The 9,615-nt window shown below is 41.9% G+C and overlaps 1 non-coding gene across 1 annotated transcript; it reads left to right on the forward strand.

The window, feature by feature from the left end:
• Nucleotides 1–7,605: 7,605 nt before the first annotated feature.
• Nucleotides 7,606–7,710, forward strand: LOC114111366 (small nucleolar RNA U13). Its single transcript, XR_003587439.1, has one exon. It is a non-coding gene; the product is annotated as a small nucleolar RNA U13 (small nucleolar RNA).
• Nucleotides 7,711–9,615: the final 1,905 nt, after the last annotated feature.

The following is a 9,615-nucleotide window of genomic DNA, read 5'->3' on the forward strand; positions in this document are numbered from 1 at the left end:
GTATGTTTACAACTCTGTCAGCATATGACAGATACGGTAATATATTAAAATATTTTTGTGGACCCCTAAACATTTTTTGGTCCCTAGGTTCTTGTCTCCTGGGCCTAAAGAACTAGTCAGCTATGTGAGTGAGCAGTGGGACAAAAAAGGAGCTTGATTCCTTATTTCAGGGTCTAAAGATACGGAGTTCCAGTCTGTTCTCAGTGAAGCCTACATTGGAAGGTTATGAGCCTAAGTAAGGTGAATGAATGTTCTTCTGAGAGGCTTGTTGGAGAAGGGGTGTGGAGGCTTGGGCAGCTGTGGACCACAAGGCTCAGCCACCTCCCAGATCCAGGCTGCTAATCTCTTTACCTTGTCTATACCTTTTCTGTATGAGAGTAAGGGTGTTACAGTCTCTGCTGTGAGAGGGTCTAGGGTGAATGTCCCACTTTGTAGATAAACAGCCTAAGGCATGGTGAGATGAGCCTGGGTGGCTTGCTCTTCTGTAGCTGATTCAGATTCTAAGGCCTTGCTGCTTTCTTGGCAGCACAAAGAAGAAACACTTAAGATAATTTTTTCTGACTATAAAAATGATACTGGTTTATTACGAAATTTGGGGGAAAAATAAGTTAAGAACAGATTAAAACAAAACAAAACAAAACTCCTTTAATTCCAATTCCTAGAGCCAACCACTGCCCACTGCCTCATGAAGCTGTATAAACAGCTGAACCCTTCCACTGGTGGGACAGGACTAGTCCAGCTCCCAGGACCTGAACCACAGTGCTGGTTGTTGTTGCTGTTTTTGCCTGTTATCACTGCCAACTATAAAATGGCTGGATTTTACCAAACTTTCCCACCCTCCAAGGCTTATTAACTACAATATTAAATGAAAAAAGCAGGTTGCAAACTGTATGTACAGTATGATCTCAATTGCATAGCAACACACATAACTGAGGAAGGCAATAGATAATTATGTCAACAGTGATATTAGGCCACAGAAGCTCCAGTGTGGATGAGGGGCAGCTTTTTGGGAGGATGGCAGCTTTTCAGCACATATAAACCCTCCTCCACAGGCAATTTCCTATGCACAGGATGTTTCCTATGCGATTTCCAGGCAGTTTCCTATGAATAACATTCTGGTGTTTGTACTCCTAGTAGAGGTAAAGGAGGGCAGTGACCCTTCCTGCATAAACCCCAAATCTTCAGGGATACCTGTCCTCCCTCTTCTCCTTTCTCCCATGCCCACCCATGAAGCAGCAATTTCTGCAGGCTCCCATTTATATTCGAGTCTGGCAGTGGATGGTCCTGGCTGTCCTCTTGGGAACATGATTCTATTCTCTACATAAAAGCAAGGATACAATTAAAGCTACGCATCAGAGAGCAATCAAGGGAGCTGACAACGCCATATTGCTGTGAAAAGGGTGCCATTGAATGAGGTCAGTTTCAGCGGCAGACTCTTCCTACTGTTGCCACAATTGCACAGAAGCAGCTTCTGTAGACCCTCAGAAATAGAGCCTTCCCAGCAGGCAGGAATCTGACTCATCCCAGAGAGATGTGGTTCTGCAGACAAAATATTTTGTCTTCTTCACGGTCTGGTCCAGTGTCTTTCAGTGTTTCCTGTAGTTCTAATCTGAATCCTGCCTGCTAAGTTTTCATCCCATACCCATTTTCCTTTATGAAGATAGAAGACATTGGGTTGTGCATCCCAAATCTGATAACCCTCCAGAGCTTGATGCTGAGTCTCTTCTAAAGTGTCTATGTCAAGCCCAGAAAATTAGAATGATACCAGGTTAAGAAACTGAGTCTAAATGGTACATTCAGTAATGTAATTCAACAGATAATTTGTTCGAGCACCTACTATGTGCCAAGCAGGAGAGAAATAGACAAGGGGGCACGGGCTGAACCAGAAGGTATTAGCACGTGCTACCTCAGATGTTGTGTTCAAAGACCCCAAGTCCTCTTCAGTTTTTAAAGTGAGTTTTGAAGGCAGTTAGACTTGGGTTGAATCCACTTATTACTCTTTCTGTTATCAACACCAAGTTGCTCACCTACTTGAGTCTTGGTTTTATTACCCCAAATGGGAATAATAGTACCTATTTCAGAGGTTGTAGAATAAAGGAAATCATTTAAGCAAGGTACAGGTCCTGATGGTGGAAGTTGCTCTGTAAATGTTGCTCCTTCATTCAGGTTTATAATGATTTGGAGACATCAGCAATATTGGATGTAATATGAAATTGGTTTTCATTTTTAAAATGTGAATTCTAATATGTATTGTTCACCTTGTGGATCATATAATTCCAAATTGACTTCCTATAAACTCAGTGATGATCTGCTATTAATGTGCCAGCATTCATTCACCCAACAAGTATTTCTTAAGTATCTTTTATAGTGTAGCCAGTGTATGCTAGGGGAATAAAAACATCTTTAATGTAAGCTTGGTGCTTACATGATCAGGAAGGGAAATCTGCTAGGAAGAAAATCCTGTATGGAAGGAGTTTCCAGGACAGCAAAAGATGGGGCTCTGAGACAAACAGATGCCAGTAGAGATACTTCTCCAGTGCTGGCAGCAACAGTCCTAGCAAATGCCTGCCTACAGAGGATTCTGGGAGGCTGGAAGGCTGGACTTGCCGCTCATTCTTGAATTGCATTTATTCTGGGAACCAAGCAGAGTGCTGTGTCAATCTGCTAAGAAGGAGGCAGAGTTAAAAATAGGATATGTGCTGAAAATAGGAAATAAGAAAGATGAAAGATGGCATTTGGGGTTTTCATGGTGCGCCCCCACCCCTTGAGCAGAGCAAGGGAAGCCATCTATTTTGGTGGAGGCAAGAAATTCAGGGGCCATTATTTTAAGAGAAATGGAAGGGAGAGAGGGAATGGGAAGTAGAAAGTGGTGAAAAGTGGAGAGCTGGGAAGAAATGAGTGAGAGGTGAACAGAGCAGTGGGAAGGTAAGCTGCTCCCTCCTCTCCTTCTCCCCCAGGCGGATGAGATGAAATCAAAGAGAAAAACCTATGTGAAGACTTACCCAGCTGGAGAGAAACTTGAAATAGCAAGATAGTAATCACACATGGCCAGAAAGGGGGATTGGATAGGAAAATAATCAAAAAGCTTAAGCCATAAAAGTGGATTTAGGTGGGAAGGCTGGTATGAGATAAAAGACCAGACTTGGTCACTAGCATTCCCTGGTAGCACAATTTACCCTTTCTCCTAAAGCCCACCTTGAGACTCAGCCCTCAATGTGAATACTTTCAAAAGCATTAGTGAATCAATAATGAGGTGTCCTCCCATCAGGAATGGGCAAGGGTATTCTAACTGTGTTGAAGGATGCTGTAGTGGAAAAAATTCTTGGAGTTGGTGTTGGGTTCTCATTCCAGCATTGTCATCAACTGGCCATATGACCTCAAACAGGTCACCAGACCTCTGTGACTAGGTTTGGATATAGACTCTGTTGTGAACTGCCTCTCCAGTCTTGATCTATTTATTTCCCTTCTGCAGACTTCCTTTTCTTTATCCATACAGTGATGGATATTATACTGTGTCTTAGAAGCTGCTGCCAGGGGTAAAATTCTGTATTTTAATACTTGGATGAATGCTGAGGGGGGGTCACAAGAGCGTCTTTAGCAATTACCCACCTAGAGTAAGGTGGGAAGGGAGCCTAGAGAGAAGATACAATGGAGGCTCCTCAAGGAGGCCTTGGAGAAACAACAGCACTCTGCCAAGAGGATGAGATGGACCCAGCTATCTTGCAAAGGGAAGGGATGGAACTGCAGGTATGGATCTGCTTCTTTTCCCCAAAGTGATCTCTTTCTGAGGTCCAAAAAACAAGATTTGAAAAACTTGTAGGTCAGAGGACATCCAAGTGCATCAATGTTGAGAAGTGTTCCCTAAAGTCCTGTTGCTGAGCATATAGCAAATCACAATACGCATAAAACTACATATCCTTTGTTATTGTAAGTCAGTTACTCAGCTAAACAACAAAACAAAAGCCAAACAAAAGTGTGTTGAGTCCTACTATATGCCAGATCCCTGTGGCAGAGCTGAGGCTGAAATGGGGTCAAGGACTGGAAATTTGATGATTTCTTCCTCCCTTTCAAACAAAATTCCCATCTGGCTTATTTTAGCAAAGAGATAAATAAGAAGTAATCTGCTTAAACCAGTCATTCATTGTAAATGACTGGCCTATGGTAACTTGCTAGAAGAGATGTTCATATTCTTTTTTAAAGGAGAACCCTAACCCAGCGCTTCTTAACCTCTAATGAGCATACAGATCACATGGGAATCTTATCAAATGCAGTTATGATCCAGTAGGTCTGGCATGAGGCCTGAGACTCTGCTTTTTGACAAGCTCCTTCTCAGGCAGTGCTGATGCTGCCTGTCCAGGTTGGCAGTTGAAGGAGCATAGCCCTAACTCAGATAAAGCTCAGGTTGACTTTGCCACCAGTCTATCCCTACACAGGGTTTGCCGTAAGGCAAGAGGTTATGATAGCCATTCAATTTGCTAAAACATCACACTTTGTCAATGATGAAACACCTATAGCAGAGGGGACACTCTGCCTATTGGTAATAGTCTTGGTTTCCCACCAAGGTTTCTGACCAAGACTCACATTTATCCCCAAATATGGAACATACTGTTTACAACTCTTGATATAAGAGTGAGTTGCTTGTCTCCTAGACCAGGACTTCCAATATCCAAGGCTGACATGCCACCCTCCATTCCAGACAGTGACCTAGTGACCAGTACCTGAATTCATACCTATTGTCAGAATTTTAAAAGATTTGAGGGATTAGTCACGCAACTTTAAGATAGGCAGATATTTCTGGAGTATCCAGGTGGACTCCCTGTAATCACAACGATTCTGAAAAGTGAAAGAGGCTGGCAGAAGAGAAGGTCAGGGTCGCAGAAGGACATGTAAGAAAAACTAGGCCTGCCCTTACTGGAGGTGGAGGAAGAGGGCCATGAGTCAAGGAATGGGGTTGATTCCTACACACTGGAAAAGTCAAGTGAACGAGTTTCCCTTAGAGCCCCCAGAAAGGAATGCAGCCCTGCTGACACTTTGATTTTTGCCCAGTGAGACCTGTGGTTGACTTCTTACCTACAGAGCTGTGCAACAATAATTCATGTTGTTGTAAGCCACTGAAATTGTGCAACTTACAGCATCAATAGGAAACTAATACACCACACCAGGGGACAGTTAGTTCATTCATTTTTAATGTGAATGGCAAAATCTATCCATCTATCTATCTACCTACCTGTGTGTCTATCATCCATCTACCTATTATCTATCTATATTTTTTTCTTTCATATATCCTTTGGGGTTCAAGTGTGCATGCTTGAATTGATCCCATCCTCAGTTCATGGAGTATCATCATCTTTCCATGGAATGGCCCTCTTTCTTTTCAAGAAAAAAAATCAATTTTAATGTGTTTTCCCTTCACCCACCATTCCCAATTTCCCTGCCTTCCTCCCATAGGCATCTACTCTATTTAGTCCTTCCAATACATCTGACACATATTTATTTAGATATATGAGCAACTTTAACAAAAATACACAAGGCTGTTTTATGTGGGTGTGTAATACATAAGTGAATTGGGCTATAAATCTTATTTTTATTTTTTTCTCTCAACTCTGTTCTGGAGATCAATCCAGATTTCTGTATATCTGGTTCATTATGCTTCTGTATGCATACACATTTTACTTGTCTGTGCATTAGAGATGGACATCTAGGTGGTCCTCACCACTGAGGCCATGAACTTCCTTAGGCACATCTCCTTGTTTCCCTAGGAGGAATTTCCCTCCAGGTATACATAGTAGCGTTTTGGTAGATTTTAAGGTACACAATTATCCTTCAGAATGGCTATACCAGCTGTGGATGAGGGTCTGATTTCTCCACCTCCTTGCCAATGCTTAGTAATATCTGACTCAAAAAGTATATACAGCTATGGGCAACAGCTAACTGTGAAAGGAAGTAGAGGTGATTTAGTGGAAATCATGCTATGAATGAGGAATGTTTGGGAATATATAGAAAATAATTCTTGGAGGAAGAGAGTCTTAGAAGAGATAAACGTGGCTGGAAAGAGGAAAGCTTTCCAGGCAGGAAAGATGTGTGCAGGGGTCACAGGGGTTCGGACTGATGACTCTTGAGTGACCCTTAAGGGCAGAGATGAGCTCTCTTCCTCTGACTTTAGTTATCTGGCACTCAGTCCATCCCCCTTCCACCCAAGGAAAAAGATCTCTGAATTTCCCTGGGGATATGAGGGCTCTCAGCTTCTAACTCCCCTCTCTTCCTTAACTCTCTCTTTGCCGCTTTGAAAATTTATACAGTTTAATGAATTTGACAGATGCATACCCTTGGGAAAGCATGATCACAATCAAACTATAGGACATGTCCGTGCTTGCATGCGTGCATGCTGAGTCGCTTCAGTCCTGTCTGACTCTTTCTGGGACCCCATGGACTGTAGCCCACCAGGCTCCTCTGTCCATGGGATTTCCCAAGCAAGAATACTGGAGTGGCTTGCCACACCTTCCTCCAGCGGATCTTCCTGATCCAGGGGTCAAACCCGTGTCTCTTATGCCTCCTGCATTGGCAGGTGGGTTCTTTACCACTAGCACCACCTGGAAACCCCAGGACATGTCCAGGCTCCCCTAAAAGTTTCCTTAGACATATTTGCAGAACATCCTTTCCTCTGTCCCTAGCCCCACAGAACCACTGATCTCTTTTCTGTTACCGTAGGGAAGTTTACCAGAGAAGGCAATGGCACCCCACTCCAGTACTCTTGCCTGGAAAATCCACGGATGGAGGTAGGCTGCAGTCCATGGGGTCACGAAGAGTTGGACCAACTGAGTGACTTCACTTTCACTTTTCACTTTCATGCATTGGAGAAGGAAATGGCAACCCACTCTAGTGTTCTTGCCTGGAGAATCCCAGGGACGGGGGAGCCTGGTGGGCTGCCGTCTCTGGGGTCACACAGAGTTTGACAGGACTGAAGCGACTTAGAAGCAACAGGAGCAGGGAAGTTTACATTTTCCAAAATTCTGTATAAATAGAGTTTTATAATATATCCTCTTTTGTGTCTGGCTTTTTTCATTATGATTATCTATTTTGAGATTCATCCATCTTATTGGCATATCAAAATTTTTACTAAATTGCTGAATAGTATTCCATTGTATGAGTACATGACATTTTATCTGTTTCCTTGTTGAGAGACATTTAAGTTGCTTTCTCTTTGGGGCTATTATGATTAAAGCTACTATGAATATTCATATAGAAACTTCCATGTTTGCTTTAATTCTCTTGGATAAATAGGAGTTCAATGATTTGACCAAATGACAGGTGTATGTTTAACATTTTAAAAAATTGCTACATTCTTTTTCAAAGTGACTGTACTATTTTACATCCCCTGTAGTATTATAGAAGAGTTCCAGTTAATCCACATCCTTGTCAATGGTTGATACGGTCAGTCTTTTTAAATTTTTTCCTATTCTAATGGGTGTGTAATGGTATACCATGATGATTTTAATTGCCAACAATTAATGATGTGGGGCATTTTTATGTGGTTATTGGCCATTCATAACCTTCTTTCATGAAATGCTGCTTCAGTTTTTGACCATTTTAAAATTTCATTCTCCGATCCTTTTGTAGTTCATGAGCGTGATGACTGGGTGTTCATGCTGCTGCGTGACATGTCCCTCCCCACAAACCTTCTTACGACACCAGCACATTACCCGTCTGACGTAATAAAATAAAATAAAATAAAATTTCATTCTTTGTACTTTTATTATTGATTTGTACATGTTCTTTATATATTCTAAGTCCTTTGCTATATATGTGTGCTACAAATATTTTTCCCATTCTGTGGCATAACTTTTCATTTTTAGAAACAGTATCAGTTTTAAAAACAGTTCAAAGACAGCTTAAAGAGCAGCATATAAAATGTTTAATTAACCCCAATCTGTTAGCTTTCTGTTTTATCTTTTGTGTATACTAAGAAATCTTTTCATACCCTGAGATTGCAAAGTTTTTCTCCTGTGTTTTCTTTTAGAAATTGTATGGTTTAGGATTTTATATCTTTATGCATAATCTTCCTCCTCTGATCTCTCAGATCCTTGGGTCCATGGGTCTTTCCTGGAAGGGTCAGTAGCATCTCTTTGTATCTATAAGGGGAATAAATCTGAAGACCTAGCTGGCATCCTTTATATATAATGTATTCTTGCCCAAAGTGAATCTAATGTATAATGAAAAGGACCTAGCTAGAGTCCATTATATATGATGCTGTGTACTTCATAATGTGTCTCAGCAGGGGACATATAATAACAGATTATTTGACTAGTGGTGATGATCATGTGGTTAAAATGGTAACTTTCAGATATGTGTTTTTCCTTTGCAGCTCCAAATAATTTGTGAGATGATACTATTTACCAGTACACTTTTTCATTTCTTTTCCCTTTTTTTTTGTTTTGGTTGCTTCATGCAGCATGTGGGATCTTAGCTCCCCAACCAGGGATCCAACCCATGGCTCTGCAATGGGAGTGTGGAGTCTTAACCACTGGGCAACCAGGGAAGTCACCAGAATACTTTAAAAATGATCATTAAACCTTCTTAGCCCTCTTAGAGAAACGAACATCTACAGCTAAACAGTAAGGATGATCATCAAAGAGTCGAATCTTGAATCCATAACTCTCCTAGGGAGGGCAGTTCAGCTAATTCTTGGCCATTTTAGCCCTTGACCTCTTCATGTCTGCAACAGGAAGAAAGCACTCCATCCTTTACCTTCCCTGTCCTCCTTCCTCATGGCTGTTTCAGTAAGCCGTAGCACTCAAATGAGCCAGTCGTTTCCATTGTAACTGTCCCTAAAGCTTACCCAGCTCTCCTTTCCTATCTTGTTACTGGCAATAACCCTTTACTCCAGTGTTTTGGAGACTTCCCAGGGGAGTCTCTCATGCACTCGAGAACCTCTCTCTTGCTTTTCATCTCTGTGACCACACTGGTCTATCTATGCCAATGTCTCAGGGCTCCCAGACCTACAAACTTCCATGGTGCCAAAGATGACCCATGCTTCCAGTCTTCCCAGGTTAAAGTCCTGCTGGTGAGGGCTGCTATGTAAGGTGGAGAAGACCACGTGGGTAGGGCACTTTTCCCTGGATGCCACAGTAGCACCTGTGTTTGTATTCCTCTGCCTCACAGCATTGGCTGTGAAATCATATCCTTCAGTTTCTGCTTCAGTCTCTAGAACTAGAATCGTCATAAATACCCAGGACAGACACCTTGCTTTCTTCTGATTTTCTCCAGGTGCCTGAGAAAAAACACCTTCCCTCTTCCTTTAGCCAAATCAGCTCCTGGAATTCCTGCCCACTTTTCATCAGAGGAATGTGAAATTCATTTAGGCTCCAGATGGGACAGCTAGTCATATTATTCATTACAGTAGCTAAGTAGGAGAGAACTACTCAGTGAAATTTCTAAATTTTCTTCTGTATGCCTGTGTGGCCATGAGCCCATATAGCTGATGATATAATCAAGAATATATAATGTATTCTTGCCCAAAGTGAATCTAATCAAACTTTCAGGCCAGCACTGTTCAACAGAAGTATAATATGAGTCACATGTAGTTTTAACTTTTCTAGTAGCCACCAACAGGCAACA

Source organism: Ovis aries, chromosome 1, assembly GCF_016772045.2.
Source record: "Ovis aries strain OAR_USU_Benz2616 breed Rambouillet chromosome 1, ARS-UI_Ramb_v3.0, whole genome shotgun sequence".
In the NCBI taxonomy this organism is placed as follows: Eukaryota; Metazoa; Chordata; class Mammalia; order Artiodactyla; family Bovidae; genus Ovis; species Ovis aries.